At 39.3% G+C, this 17,476-nt stretch overlaps 1 pseudogene; it reads left to right on the top strand.

The window, feature by feature from the left end:
• The first annotated feature begins 4,626 nt into the window (after positions 1–4,626).
• LOC131479250 (uncharacterized) lies at positions 4,627–16,531 on the top strand (annotated as a pseudogene).
• Positions 16,532–17,476: the final 945 nt, after the last annotated feature.

Raw genomic sequence — 17,476 nt, 5'->3', positions numbered from 1 at the left:
AGCGGTAGAAGGCGACGACTGCAGGGGGCCAGACGGCGTCCATACGCGCCAGCAGAGTGCTGCATCCACAAACAGATGTCCAGCGACAGGCGGGACGTAGCCAGCACAGTTTGCAAATACAGATTTGCAATTACGGAGCGTACTGCTCGGTAATTACATATTTCTGCAAGTATCAATATATACGTTTATACGTGTAGGTGCGGTGTATACTTCATACGTATATATATATTTGTATATACTACAGCTGCGCGGTGTATAAAGGGGGATCTGGTGTGTGTGGATATATGTATATATATACATATATGAAGCTGCAGCTACGGTGTGTATTACACAGTGGTGTGGCTGAATACATACGGGGTGCGCGATGTGTTTTAAACAACTGGCTGCGTCTGTATATGTATCCCTTTCTCTCTCTCTATATATACATATATATATAAAGTTGCAGTTGAGGTGTGTATTATGCGACATGGTGTGTCTGTAGCTGTTTGTGTCCACACAGTGTAGGGTGTATACCTGGTAATAAAGCATGGGTGTAGTATGCGCCTGTTGCAGCAGCTGCATGCCGGCCTTGAAAGCCTGTTGTCTGCTGGCCTTTCGTTAGGTTGCACGCATGCCAGTGTCCACAACGCCCTAGACACATACACGTGTACACATACGTGCATACACTTACACACAGAGATTGCCGGTGCATCCACAGTACACGGGTTCTACATAGTGTAGGCAGACATATACATAAATGTATATATATGTGTTGGTGTATGTATCTTAAAGACAAATACATAATATATATGTACATATGGGGTGGTGTATGAATGCTACAGACAAATACATATATATATATATATATATATATGTTGGTGTATGTATGTTACATGTACATGTATGTATATATATATATATGTGTTGGCTTATGTGTGTTGCAGTACAAGTACGTATTTGTATATATGTGTTGGTGTATGTATGTTACAGGCAAATGCATATGTATGTGTGTTGGTGTATGTACGTTACAGACAAATCCATATATGAATGTGTTGGGGCTATGTGGAGTATCACTACCACGCAGCAGATGTGTAAGTGTGCTGCAGTGGTCAAGGCGATGCGTAGCCGGGAAGGTCTCTTTTGTCTTACATGCAGGTAGAAACACATGTACACTCGACGTGCATGAACCAAGGGTATGTAAAGCGTTCAGGAGTAGTAGTAGTAGCAGTACTCTTAGCAGTTTAACACAGAAGCTTATACATGGCAGTGCCTGTGGAGTAACAACGCACATGTGTATGTATAGGTGGATGTACACATATACGCATATACACGTGTATATAAATATATGTAAGTATATATGTGAATTCATGATACATATATGTCATTCCCTCTACATCTGTATGTATAGGGAGAAACCCGTTGCAGTAGACCACAACAACGAGTAGTCGCGGAACCATTCCATTTGCAAGGGAGTAAATTATATAGAAGAGCTCTCATACAATAGAAATCTTTGGAGAGTATTATTACAAAAAAGGTGGTATGTGCATATGCGTAGTAGCTTTTAATGAGGCGGCTACTTATAAAAGGCCTCACGTGTGCTTTAGTGAAGGCATGCAGTGGAGGTTTCGTTCGTCATGTATGGTAGTGGTGGTGGGGGACCAGAACGTAATACATGTTTTGTGTGTCAGGAGAAAGAGGAGTAAAGGAAAATGGAGCCTTCAGCAATCGTCTGAGAGTACACACTCAAAGGGAGCGTCAGCAACACCATGCACAGCGATAATATTAACGCTAGTACAGGAGTAGTGGTAGGAGTGGTGGCGGTAGTAGTAGTAATAGTAGTAGGAGTGGCAGTAGTAGTAGTAGTAGCAGCACTACCTTTTTCATATACGTAGACTTCACCTACACAGCGGCATATAGTAGTGGTAGTAACAGAATCACACCTGCACAGTAAGCGTCGCCTACGGCAGCTTTTAGTACTAGTTGTATCACACGTGTATATGTAAACTTCAACAGCAGCAGCATATAGCAAACGTAGTAGTAGTAGCAGTATCACACTTGTACATGTAAGGTCCTCTCCTGTAGCAGCATATAGTAGAAGTAGTGATACCACACTTTTATATGTCAGCTTCGCCCAGCAGCATACAGCACTAGTAGTAGTGGTATCACACTTGTATATGTGAGGTTCGCCTATAGCAGCATATAACAGTCGTGTAGTAGTAGTAGTATCACACTTGTATATGTGAGCTTCGCCTATAACCAGCATATAGCAGTCGTGGTAGTAGTAGTATTAGACTTGTAATTGTAAGCTTCTCTTATAGCAGCATACAGTACTACTAGTAGTAGTAGTATCACACTTGTACTGTAACGTTCACGTATACAACCACCTCGTAATAGTAGCAGTAGTAGCAGTACTTGTAAGAGTAGGAGTGGTATCCAACAATATCTATACACGTATATATATATATATTTTTACATATGTGTATCCCAGTGTAGACTGACTGCTGTGATGTAATTGTAATACACAAGTTGGCCACGTATGTATAGAGATACATATGTACACCACTGTCATGTGGTGATAGTAGTAGTAGTAGGCTTCTGTTCAGTTTGGGATAATCTGTTTCGAGGTAAATGTTCTTCTCGTCCTATATAGACATACTATGTGTACTGATGTATGAAGACGCTTGTACAAGTGGTAGTAAAACTGTCTAGTAGTGCGAGTATGAATCTGCCAGTGGTGACGACAACATATGACATGTGCATTTCCCCCTGTGTATGCTTACATCCCCTCATGTCTATATACGTGTATATGCACATTTGTGTGTATGTACGGGTGTGTGTGAGAGCCACAGTTTCACGTGTTGCGGAATTCGTTTCATCTCTCATTTTCACTTCTTCTTCTTCCTCCCTCGCGCTCTCTCTCTCTTTGACTGTCGTATATTTCTTTCCCTTCTTTTTCTGTGTGTTTTCTCTCTTGTTCTTTAGGACCACCTCTCGCGCCCAAGTCAACTCTTGGCAACGAAACTGAGGCACTTTTTCGTGACACCCCGTTCTCCCTTTCTTCTCATGTGCTGCTACTCGAGAGCGGTAGTACTTTTCTCATTTAAGTCGTTGTTAGCTAGTGGCTAACTAGCTGGCTCCTTTTTTTCTCAGGCGGCCCTTTTTCTCAGTGACGACATAACTTCTCATTATACCAACCTGTCGCGCTGTTTCTCTTTTCTTTTGTGTGCCTCTATATCGTGGAGCTGTACTTTTCTTTTCTCCCCACATTAATTTTGTACATCGTTGGTACTATTACTCGTATTCACTTCTCCTACTTCCCATATCCCGTCTGCATTTGTTTTTCGTCCTACCAGCCTCCTTATTTAACATGTCTGTCATTAATATTAAAGAGCCAGTACGTTATCTCTAACTTTTGCCACGGCTGCTTCCAATCGCACAAATACACATACACACTAACACACGCCCTTCTTCTCTTTCACACACACACGCACATCCGCCTTGTCTTCTTTCTTTCTCATCTCTCTTTTTCCTCTGTAAGAATCGTTTTGTTTAGTTCATAGAGGACTTTCCCTGCGGAGGTTATATATATAAATATATCTGGATGTATCTCTACCTACCTGGGGAGGTATATATATACACACTTACCTGCTAAGCTAAATATATATATATATGTATATATGTATATCTCTACTTACGTGGGGAGTGATATAGATGATTATATATGTATCTCTTTCCATTTTCTAAGATTTCTTATTGAGTGATCATCACTCCAAATTACATCCTTGTTCGTACTCTATGTGTGTGTGTGTGTATATATATATACACACTTACCTGCTAAGCTAAATATATATATATATGTATATATGTATATCTCTACTTACGTGGGGAGTGATATAGATGATTATATATGTATCTCTTTCCATTTTCTAAAGACTTCTTATTGAGTGATCATCACTCCAAATTACATCCTTGTTCGTACTCTGTGTGTGTGTGTGTGCATCTCTATTCAGAAGAATTTTGTACTGTTGTCTTTTTTCTGCCTTTCTTCGGAAAACTTCGAGTCTATAGTATCATCCTTCCGTTTAAAAAAAACAACTTCTTTTTCCTCTCGAAGAGTTGACCTTCAGAAATCTTCCTGTATCTCTATATGTCTGTTTCTCACTCTCCTCTATCATTGATTAGTTTTCGAATGTACTTTTGTATACTACTACACACACATCTCTTTCTCTCTCACTCTCTTTTCACGTCTTCTTTCTCTTATTTCTATCTTGCCGCGTTTCTTTTCTTTCTAAGAGCATCCCCCCTTCAGATTCGTATCAATTTACCGACTTACTTCCTTCTTCCTCTCTATCTCTCTCCTTTCCCCCTCTCATTTTCACTCGTCTTGCATGCGGCGTCATTACGGTTGAGGACATTAATATATGTATATTTTTCCCGTAACATTGTTCACGTGTGCGTATGTGTGTGTTGTGTTGATGAACTACCTGTGTGTGTGTGAGGTTTTCAGGGGCGCCTATTTTGTGTTGTGTGCATGTGCGTATATGTACGTGTACATGTGTAGAGGCTTTGGTTGTTTTTGGTTTCTCTCTGTCTCAGTTTGTCAGTGTTTCTGTCCATCTGCTTCTGTCTGACTTGGTGACGGGCACGATGGATGTAGAAGCCTTCCTTACGGTTCTCAGGGGTGTGACTAGCTCTGAGGAAGCAACACGCCGTGCAGCAGAGCAACAGTTGCAAGAGGGAAAGCAGCAGCAGCCAAGTCGTTTGATTTCGTTAATACTGCAAGTACTCCTGCAGGGGGGTGCTGCCATAGATGACGACTTGCGTTTACAGGCAGCAGTTTTGTTACGTAATACGTTTCGTGGTTCTGTTGATAGTGAGAGTCATGTGTGGGGCCGTTTGTCTCCAGCAGAGCAGCAGATGCTGCAGCAGTCTCTGCTGCAGGCTGTTGCTGAAGCTTCTACTGCTGCACATAATGCAGCCAGTTTGACGAACTACGCGGCTTCTGCAGCAGCAGGTGGTGGTGGTGGAGCTACTGCTGCAGCTGCGGGTGTTGTTGAAAATGGAAGAGTGTGGTACTGCTGGTAACGCCTATGATGCTTGCAATGTTAGCACTACAAATAGTATTACTGGTCTTCTCAATAATCCTGCTACTTCTACTACTGGTGGAACAACAACTACTACTAGTACTAGTAGTAGAAGTAGCTTACGTCTGGTCCGCATCAATTTGTGTGATGCTGTAAGTGAACTAGCTCTCGACCTCGTTCCTTTAGGCAGTGGGACTCCATTGGAAAGGCCTTACTGTCTTTCATTCAGAGTGACATTCCTGAGCAGCAACAAGTGGATGGCGCATATTATGTGAAACAGCTCCAGTGCTGACCTCTCAGCTCGCTGCTGCTGCTCCCCTTCTTTGCAGATTGATTACATCTGCTATGGCTGCTGGCAAGACATAAATACTCGGTGAGGAACTTTCGTTCGCTGGTAATTGTCTTCGCGTCTGGAAAACACCTTCCAAGACTTCTCGTAACATTATCCACATCACTTTTCCTCTGCAAGTCTATACATAGATGTGCACACATACACACACGTGTATGTACGTATCTGTTTGAGCTCGTCAACATGATAAAATATATTGGCCACGTCAGTTCCTTGTACGCTGTGGAATAGAGACATATGTAATGAGGCTTAACACACACACACACACACATATGCTTACACCCAGTCACTTATGTAACACCCACGCATATACGCAAGTGCAGCTACAAATATTTATATGTCCTATGTATAGCTACATTACATATGTAAGTACATATGTGAATGACCTGCACACTAAGATGGGCTGGTCAGCTATTAAAATTTATAGTTACTTACACACGTATGAGCAAGTGTAGTCATATAAGTGCAGTAATATATGTGCAAGAGGAAAGTCATATATATGCAAGTGCAGTTATATATATGCAAGTGCATTTATATATATGCAAGTGCAGTTGTATATATGCAAGTGCAGTCATATATTACACATGTCACTACAGTCATATATACATAAGTGCAGTTATATATATTCAAGTCCAGTCATATATATGGAAGTGCAGTTATACATATGCAAGTGCAGTCATATATTATAAACGCCACTACAGTCATATATACACAAGTGCAGTCATATATATATATATACATATATGTGTGAGTGCAGTCATGTATACGGCAGTCCAGTTACATGCCTGTATGCATTACCTGCAGGTTCGACATGAAATGGCCATGCAGGGCTGCAGCTGTAGGCGCTCTAGTAGCAGACGAATGCGCATCTGTATATAAACAGCCTCATATACGGTAGTCTAATATTAAAGAGTTTTGTGAGGTGCTTCAGTAGCTGACAATACACATATGTGTATAATATATGCTTATACGATTCTGTAATACAAAGTTGTGAAACGCAAACAGTAGTAGCTTACGATATACATATTATGTACATGTATATGCGATCGTCGATTACTTTGATTGTGAAGCACTAAGGTAGCTACCGATACATATGTACACATCTGTGCACATATGACGGTATATCTATACATGTGCATATACGACGATACATGTATACATATGCCTGTGAACGACCGTCTATAATATAGACGTTAGGCGCTTAGGTAGTACTAGTAGTAGTAGTAGCAGGTATTGGTATATATCAACTTTCGTAGATACCTCTGTGGACGACTCCTAAGAATGCAAAATACTGCGCTTGCATGTATACAGGCCTACAGTTGAGTATCTTCATAGGTAGACTATACATAATATGTGTCTAATACATATACGTTTATGTCGTGGTAGCAGGGCGTGTACTATTTCAAGGCAGTTGCAATGTACGTGAACACGTATGTATATGTGCGACTACATTTGGAAATCAGCCACAAATTCTCATCTAGAATCACCTTCTATTCCCGCCGTTCACACTACCTGTGCTACCCAACGGACTACTAAATATATACGAGTGTACTACTAAGAGCAGAGATACACATACATGGTACTGTTTCGTGAGGCGTATATGTATATTACTGTGTCACCATATGTATATGCATAGAAGTAGTAGATATATATTACTGTGTCCCCAGATATATATAGAGATATATTACTGTGTCACCATGTATATGTATTTCTGTGTCAGTATATATATGTATATTACTGTGACACGGTACTGTATATATGTGTATACATATTTGCTGTGTGTCACCAGATCCGTATATACAAGTATATATAATTGTAATATGAACGATACAGATCCATGTCTTACCAAATATAAATATATAATTGTATCACCACATACATATATATATATATTATTGCGTCTATATATATCTATATATATGTTTATATCATTATGGTGCCATATATATATATATATATATATGTATATCTATTTGCTGTGTCATTAGATCTATATATATAATTGTAGCATGAAGATATATATTATTGTCTCATGGGAAATATATATATATATGTATATATATGTATACTACTGGGTCACTATGTATATATATATATATGTATCACTGTGTCGCCATTATATATATATATATACATATATATTATTGTGTTACCGTGTATATTAGGACTGTGTCTTCAGATGTGTGTGTACATGTATATGTATATATATATATATACATACATTACTGTGTCAATATATATATATATATGTTAGTGTGTCACCAGATTCGTATATTGCTGTGTCACCAAATATGTATATGTATGACTGTGTCATGAGACATGTGTATTAGTATTGGTAGAGACATATGTGTATTCCGGTTCCCGGGATATATATACATTAATATGTATCAATGTTTTAGTATATGAATATATATATATGGGAAATCGGATGTTCCATTCGTTTTGTTTGATCGCATGCGGTAATGTGTATGTAATTGTATGTGTACACTATTCGCAAATATGGGCGGTGAGGCGTGCATATGTAAACATCGTTTTCTGTTCTTTGGCGCGCTGTCGCAGGGTGGAGGCGTTTTCACTGTTGGTAGCGCTAGTTGAAGATTCGAATAAGAAAGTTTACAAAAAATTACTTCCAGACAAGTCAGGCATGTGGCACTTCCCTCCCGTGCAGTTGTTGATACTAGACACCATTGAGGCTGCCTTAAAGGCTTGTGCTGCTGAAGATGATTTCGCCCTGCTGGACAGGTGAGACTCATGTAAAGAAGCCGTAAAGAATCGCGCAGAAACAAGTACAGAAGTTTCTTTAAGCTGTGGAATTGATTTTTTCCTGCTGAATGGAAAAAGAGAAATGCGAGAGCTCTATCTACGCTTCAGAGAGAGAGTTCTGCATTTCTTGAGGGTTCGCACTAATGGTACTGGTGTATGTGAACAGAGCAACTGTGGATGTGTGTCGTCTCCTCTGCCAGACAAAGTCTTCCCTCTTCAAAGTAGTGGCGGCGTACGTGTGTGTGTTTGTATGTATGTGTGTGTGTGTGTATGCGTGTGTGTCCTTAATCTCGTGCTTTTTGTGGCTGGACAGAGAAAGTCAGGTGACAGTTCTACAGGAAGTGTAACAGGGAAATATATGCATGTTTGTTGCTTGTTGTGAATGTCTTCATTGTATGTAGGTATATATATGTATGTTTGTGAAGAAATCATGCTCACTTGTTGCTTCTCGTATATGTCTGTATATGTTTGTAGTTATACATATGTGTGTATATGTGTTTGTAAACTTATGCACTCGTGTTGCTTCTCTTATATGTCTGTATATGTATATAGGTATATATATATATATGTATGTGTATACGTGTTTTGTAAACATATTATTCACTTGTCCTGTATGTGTATATGCATGCGTGTATATGTCTTTGTGTATATGTGTGTGTGTGTGAGGGTGGATGGAGAAGGCAGGCAGGGGATCAGTAATATGAGGAACGGTCTCCGCGTTTGTAGTGTGTGTACGTGTGTGTGAATTATTTGTGAGTAAATCTGGGGCACTATTAAAAATAACGACTACACATGTCATGTGTCGCGTATGTGTGTTTATATAAATATATATGTGTATATGTGTGTGTATATGTGTGTGTGTGTGAGGGAGAGAGAGAGAGAATAGTAGAGATGGGCTTGCTACCTTGCTGTGGCAAGGGCGTGTGTGTGTCTGTGTATGTGTGTATGTGTGTGTGCGCGAATAGTAGGTAGGGGGAGGTGGTGATGTGAGAGGTTGGGGGATTGGGAAGTGATGTTCATGTGAATTGAAGACGCTGGCTCCTCAAAAAGTTTCTGTTTGCCTTTGTGTAGATACGGTGATACAGTAGGATACAGTAGTCACACACACACAGACACAGACACACAGAGACACACACACAGACACACACAGACACAGACACACACACACACAGAGACACACACACACACGACGCACACGCACACACAGACGCGCACACACACAAGTACTAGGGATATAATGATTTCAGTAGTTCTCTGCCAGACACACAGACACAGACACACAGGCACACACGTACATACGTACGTACACAACAACATATGGGTAGTCAAACACACACAAACAGACATATGCACGCCACACTATATATATATATATATATATATATATATATATATATGAGTATACGTATTCAGAGCCGTAGAGAAACATATATATATATATATATATATGTTTTGAACGCCAAATAAAAGAGGGGCAGGGACATAAGGATAGACACACTAACGTATACTTCACATTTTGTGACTACATATATATATATACGCACAGATATCTACAGTCACCATACGTATATACGAATATATATATATATATATATGCGCTCACAATATATGTATATACATAGCGACAGATGTGTCGTACGTGTAGGGCTTTTACATAGTTTCGCTTGCTGTACTTTCCCTTCATACAAACTCCTTGCTGCTCCCGGTGTCTGTGTGAGTGCTTCTGAAAAGTCATGCAGCGCTTGCAGAGAAGTTGATAATATAATTTATTTCTGAGAAAATTTTCGTATATATATGTTCTATATACGTACATATATACATATATATTAGGGGAAGAGAGAGACAGGAGAAGAGAGAGAGACCGGGTGTGTTTATACGTACATATATAAATACGTAGAGATAGAAAGAGAGAATGGGTGTGCACATACGTATATATATGGAGGAAGAGGGAGAGAAACAATGAAACCATGCACTTGAATATAACATATACATGTATAATATGATTCAGAAAAAATACAGGGGGGAATGATCATGAGATTGTTTTTTTCATATTTTTTCTTCCCCATGTTTGCAGTACTTGTGTAATAAAAACTCGTATCCAGCTCGTTGTCCGTAATATACACGTATTTACATATATATATATATATATATATATGTGTTTCTGTTCGTATTGCTTGGTACGTACGTGTATATACATGCATATATATATATATATACACAGAGACATACATATACGTACATGTATTTGGTCGTATTGCCTGGGCTGATTTATATGTACTTTGATGCAGGTGTATACATATATTTGTATGTATATATATTTGGTCGTATTGCTTGGGGTGGTATGTGAATGTGGTGTTGTGAAATTTTTAGGATGATGGCTTTTCTGATCCAACTGTGCGAGGCAGACCGTGGAGGTGGAGTCGTGCTGCTGCGGCGTATTTACGACAGTTTTGCAACATGATGTTAGCGCTTGCAGTAGCTGGTCAGCAAATGCGTGATGCAGCAGAAGCAGCAGAAGCAACAGCAGCAGCTGCTCGTGCAGCTGCAGCAGCAGTCGCCAGCAGCACCGAGTGGGGATGGGTCTCGCATTGTGGCTATGGCTGCAGAGGCAGCACAACAACAACAGCAACAGCGTGAACAGCTGCAGCAGCAGCAACTGCAGCAGCAGCAAGCCGCTGGAGGAGGAGGAGGAGGTGGCTGCGCCGACACCGTAGTAGTAGTGCCGTACGTGTCAGCGGCAGCAGCAGCTGCGGCAGCGAAACAGGAAGAAGTCTCTTCACTAGATAGCTGCAGGAAACTTGCTGTCGAAGCCCTTCTTTGTTGTGCTGAACAAAAAGGGAACCTTATGTTGGCTGTTCCTGACTTCATAAAAAGAATTATCGAGGCCCTTGCTTCTCTGCATGCTCGACATACGTGATAGCTCCTATAGCAAGTGGCTCGAGGAAGGCGAGGAAGATGATGATGTACGTACATTTTTTCACGCACTTTGATGTCCGTGCATTCACTAAAATATGCCATCCATTTTTACATATATATATATATATGTCTCGATGTATACGTCGATATGTGTAAATGAGATCACCTTTGTTTGTATACGCATATATATGTGTATATTTAGTTTTCTGAGGGAAGACCAAGATGATGACGTACGTATATATATATATAGTCACGCACGTTTACGTGTGCGCGTGCTCAAAAACTCAATACATCAACTATATTTACATACGTATATCTGTATATATATATGTATAGGTGTGTATATAAGAATTCACTCGTATACGTATATATATATATATTAGTGATGTAGGAATAGTAGTAGCAGTAGGAGTAGGAGGCCCTCTCCGCTACGACTTGTGGTTGCGTTTGACAACAACCATATATCATACATATATGTATATGTATGTGTAAATATATATATATATATACATGTAGTGTACCTGAAGAGGATCAAGCGTGTGTGTAGGCACACATTTCTCGACTTATATTACGATGTTGACATTGTCCTGTTTCCTGTGTACACTTGTATAGTAGTAGGCTCTCTTCACAACGACTCGTGCATGCGTCTGGCAACATATATAGATATATACATAGCTGTATATACATATATATATATATATATGCATGTACATACCTTATGATTATATATGTACACATGGAAAGAGGATTATGCTGTAGGCGCAGTCCGGGACTTGATACCACCATGATACGGTAGACACACACACACACGCTTTGCAGTAGTATTAGTATTAGTAGTAGTAATAATAGGAAACTTTCCATATATATATATGTATAAACGAGGTCCTTCAAATGTGCGAGTAAGTGTACGCACACATCAGGACTTGATACTTACCATTTCTGAAGTGTAATACATGCAATACAAATGTATTATATGCATATATATATGAGTGTGTGTGTGTATGTGTGACGATATGTATCTACATATATATATATGTATATGCATAAGTTGGGTCCTCTTGATGGGTGGCTCCGCTGACGTCTTACTTCTCAGTGTGTATTGTGTAGAATGACCTTGTTGCATGTTCCAATGTTGTTGACATCAATATAAAGACGTCTTGATATTCATTTGTGTATTTTATATAGTCTCGTTTACAAATACATATATATATGTATTGATGACCATAGTGTCGATGCTTTCTCCAGAAGGAACTATGCAGGACTTTCGTTTTGCTCGCTGGTATAACGCTTTTTTCTTTGTATATAGGAAACGAAAATAATGATACAATGACAACAGCTGCTGATTATGCCTTCTTTTTTATCTTCTTTGGTCGAGACACACGTCCGTAATAGGTACGTCTGCACTTCTTTTTGTTCTGTTGCTGGTGGTGTTTCCGTATGTTTTCGTATAGGAACAAAGATTTTTCGACGTCGGAGAGGAGGGACTTGACCGTTTGTGTCGAGCATATAGTAATGAAAATGAAGACGTCTCTTCAGGGGATCGTAGTGCTGCTGCAACAGTCGTCCTACCTGCCCTATTCAACTACGTTTCGCAGTTTCTCCAGAGAAGCGGCTGGGAATTCCGTTTTGTTGCTCTCATGGCTGTGGCCCAGACAGTTGAGTATGTTCAAGCCAATGAAGAAGAAGAAGAAGCTGAACTCGCTCTACTAGTCAACATACTTCTACAACATCTGAATGATCCAGACTACAGAGTTCGATTTGCAGCTGCACAAGCTATTGGCCAACTAGCACTCGACCATGCTCCTCATGTACAAGAACAATTTGCTTCACAAGTACTTCCTCTTCTTGTTCAACGTATGGAAGATGAGGTAATAGATATATCTATCTATCTATATATATATATATATGTATTCATATCCACACATACTCCAGAGTATATTGGTATATATATATATATAAATGTATGTGTTCATGTATATGTGTATGTATGTACGTGCATATAGGAATAGAGATATAGAGAGCTTCTCAAGTGCTTCCGCTTTTTGTTCAACGTGCGGGAGATAAGGTAAGAAATATATCGTTTTATATATGTATCCATATCTACACATACGTTGATATACAGATATAGGCATATGTTCATGTATATGTGTATGTATGTACGTGCGTATATGTAGGAGCATATGTAGAGGGGGAAAGAGAGGGAGAAAAGGGAGAGCAAATTGCCTCACAAGTACCCTTTTCTTGTTCATCCTTAGGAAAATGACATAATTACATATATATATATATATCTAATAGTATGCAAGCATTGTATGTATGTATGTATGTATGTATGTATTTGTTAACTATTTATATCTAGAGGAGGAAGAGCGGAAGTGAGTAATCTGCCTCACAGGTATTTTGTTCGACAAATGGAAGATGAAGTGATATATATATATATATATATATATATACACACGTAACACCTACATATGCATATATATATATATATACACGTACACTTGTACACGGATGTGTGTACATGCTTATATGTCTTCATAGAGGAAGAGAGATATATTTAGAGAGAGCATAGTTTGCTTTAGAAAAGGTACGTCTTCTTTTTTGAACGACTGAAATTATATGTACGTACACATAAACACATGAAGTAAAGCGCGCACGTATATACTCACATATGGTCTATCGATCCTGTATTATATGTATGTACATATATATATGTAAGGAGATAGAGAGTGCCGTTTGCCTCCGAGCACGTCTTCTTGTTCAACCAATAGGAATAGAGGTAGTTGAATGTACATAAATATGCATGTGAAACACTTACGTGTCGGTATGCATATGTGCAGAGAGAGAGAGATAAAAAGAAGTAGAAGCTCTCCTTACAGAGAATCCACTTCTTGCTCCATCAGATAGAAGATGAGGTAATTATATACACGTAAACACATACAAACACACATATATATATATATATATACGTGCATACATATCCCTCAATAAGCATATATGTACTATGTATATATATACACGAGGAAACAGGGCAGCCTTTGGCTACTCTCTAGTATTCATATATATATGTATATATATGTAAGTAAAGATTCAGAGGAAGAGAGAGCAGTGTATGCCGCTTAACTAGCTGTTGTAAAGCGACTGGAAATTGAGAGAATCTTATGAACAGTTCTAGATATACATACGTGTGTGTATGTGTGTCTCCTTTTTGATATGTAGAGGCGTATGTATACCTTACACCATACATCTATATACAGTGATGAACGCATTCAAGTGAAGGAGCACGCATATGTCAACGGCTATCATAAACACTACTACTGTGGTAGGTGGAGTCTTTCTCTCTCTGTATATGTATATACATATATATGTAATCCAAGATTCAGAGTGTGTGTGTGCGTGTGTGGAGGCGGGGGGTGGCATGTGCATGCAGGGGTTGGCAAGCAGCAGGTAGACTCTAGAGCAGCAGTATGGAGGATACATACTACTTAGAGAGAGCAGTCAACGACATTGTGTATATCATGCACCTGCAGTTTCTAGTGCTACTGCTGTTGCGTTTTTGTGTGTGTCTAGAAGGGGAATGAGGCCGCTCTGTGAAGGGGCTGTGAGAGGGTGGGTTGCCTACGCTGCTGCGATGCTGCTGCTGGTGGTGCTGCGATGCTGCTGCTGGTGGTGCTGCGATGCTGCTGCTGGTGGTGCTGCGATGCTGCTGTTGGTGGTGCTGCGATGCTGCTGTTGGTGGTGCTGCGATGCTGCTGTTGGTGGTGCTGCCGCTGCGATGCTGCTGCTGGTGCTGCCGCTGCGATACTACTGCTGGTGCTGCTGCGATGCTGCTGCTGCTGGTGGTGCTGCTCCTCTTTCTCCTCTTGCGGTGCCTGTCTATGGAGAAATGTTGAGAGAGGAAAAGGCGTAGATGATTTGTGTTGCGCACACTACTGTTGTTGTATCAGTATTCATATGCTGGTGCTGTGTATGTACGCTCTTGGTATATATACGTGTTCTGCTGCTGCTGTTGCTGCGCTGTCGTCTGCATATGCTGGTGGTGCTACATATATATATATATATATGCGGCTCTCGTGAAGGTATGTTGATGCTGTACATCATGTATCTAGTGCGATTTCTCTGGCTGCTGCTGATTCGTATGTATACGTACGCTGCTGCTGTCTATTGTGTACGTGGCTGAATAAATTTTTGTATGTGCTGCTACCGAATACAGGCATGTTGGTGCATATATGCTCCTATTGTGTATGTAAGTATACTTCTATACATGTACCTGCTGCTGTATATATACCCTGCTGTTGCATATGTATGCTGCTAGTATGTATACATGCTACTGCCAAATATATATATATATATGAATATTTTTCCTGTATATATGTATCCTCCTGCTACATGTGTGTCTGCAGCAACATACGTATGCAGCTGTATGATATGTATGCTGCCACTGCTGTGTATGTATGTATGTATGTATGTACGTATATATGTAACGTATGTATTTATGTATGTACCTATGTATGTACCTATGTATGTACGTATGTGTATGTATATAAGTATGTATGTACGTATGTATGTATGCATGTATGCATGGATGTATGCTGTTGCTATATATGTATGTCTGGTAGTGCTATCTGCATGTCCTAACGTTATGTGTGTTTGCTGCTGCTGTATATTATGTATACTGCTGCTGTGTATGTGCACTGCTACTGTGTATGTGCACTGCTACTGTGTATGTGCACTGCTACTGTGTATGTGCACTGCTACTGTGTATGTATGGTGCTGCTGAATGTACGTCTACAATCGCCATATATGTGTGCAACTGCAGTGTATGTATGTTGTTATATATCGCGTGTACTACTGCGATGTAATGTATGCTGTTGCTGTTGCTGCTGAGCCTCTATATATAGCGCTGTCTGTATGCACCTGCTACCTCCTGTTGTAACTATATGCTACTGTCATATATGATATATGGTCTTGCTACTGTATATATCTGTGCTAGTGCTCTATACGTGTGCTACCGGATGTACGTATACTGCTGCTACGACTACTACTCTTGTGGTGAGCGTATATATGTATGTGTATGTACATGTATATATGTATATGTGTACATATTACATGCATCAGTGTACGTGTATGTAGAAACATATAATAATTGTATATATTTGTATGTGTGTATATGTATATTGGTATATATATATATATATGTATATACATGTGTATATATGTATAAACATGTGTTTATGTATATGTATTACAGATGGTGCTTCATTATACATTGAGGCTGAGTGTTTTGATATCGGTGTGTTCTGGAATGAACAGGTTCCACGAGTTCAGGGCCACGCATGTGCAGCGTTCGTCAATTTCGCAGAGGAGGTGGAGAAGGAGGAACTGTTGAAAGTTGCGGATGATGTTATGCAGAAGTTATTGTTGCGTATTCAACCTGGAACACGTATGTGTTGTTCACAACGATTTCCCGAAATTTTTTCTTCTCTATGCTCTGCTCCATTTGCCTTTTCTTCTACAGCCACCAGAGAACAGTAGTAATACTAGTAGTAATTGTTGTTGTTGTACTACTACTACTACTATTATCAATAGTATAGTAGCAGCAGTAGCACTACTATTACTACTAGTAGTAGAATTACTATACTATATATATACTACGTGTACCACTGTCGGCGCACATATGTCTCTGTTTATGTTAAGTTTCTGTTTTTCTCTCTCGTTGTATTCTCCTCATTTTACGTTTCTCCTTTACTGCTGCTACTGATTAGTATCACTCTTTTCAACCCCACCCCGGCACACACGTACTATACTACAGAGCGCTTGTGCACATGTGTGTATGCAGACATCCTTCTAAAACCCTACGTGCATGTCGTGTGTATATATAAATATAATGTGTACCTGTGTAGGTATATATGTGTATACATACGAAGATATATATATATATATATATTTGCACATATAAATATATATATGTATATATACATATATATATGTGTGTACTACGTAGGTATAAACATGTATATACATTTATATATATATATATATATGTAGCTATGTAGGTATGTGTATGTATATACATGTATATACGCAGATGCTCTGTTGTTGTGCTACTTTTTGTGTTGTTACTTCAGAAACAACAAAAGAGCAGGTATCCTTCTGTGTAGAGACATCTACGTAGAACCTATAGTGAATCTTACGTGTATATAGGGAATACATGCATATATGTACATATGCGTATCGAGTATACTTGTATAATATATATATATATACATATATATATCGAGTGTATATATATAATATATATGTGTATATATATATATCGAGTATACATGTATAATATAGATATGTAATATATATATATATATATACATTATCGAGTATACGTGTATAA

The sequence above is a fragment of the Ochotona princeps genome, unplaced genomic scaffold (assembly GCF_030435755.1).
Source record: "Ochotona princeps isolate mOchPri1 unplaced genomic scaffold, mOchPri1.hap1 HAP1_SCAFFOLD_4428, whole genome shotgun sequence".
Classification (NCBI taxonomy): Eukaryota; Metazoa; Chordata; class Mammalia; order Lagomorpha; family Ochotonidae; genus Ochotona; species Ochotona princeps.
This window is presented reverse-complemented; position numbering and strand designations above follow the sequence as displayed.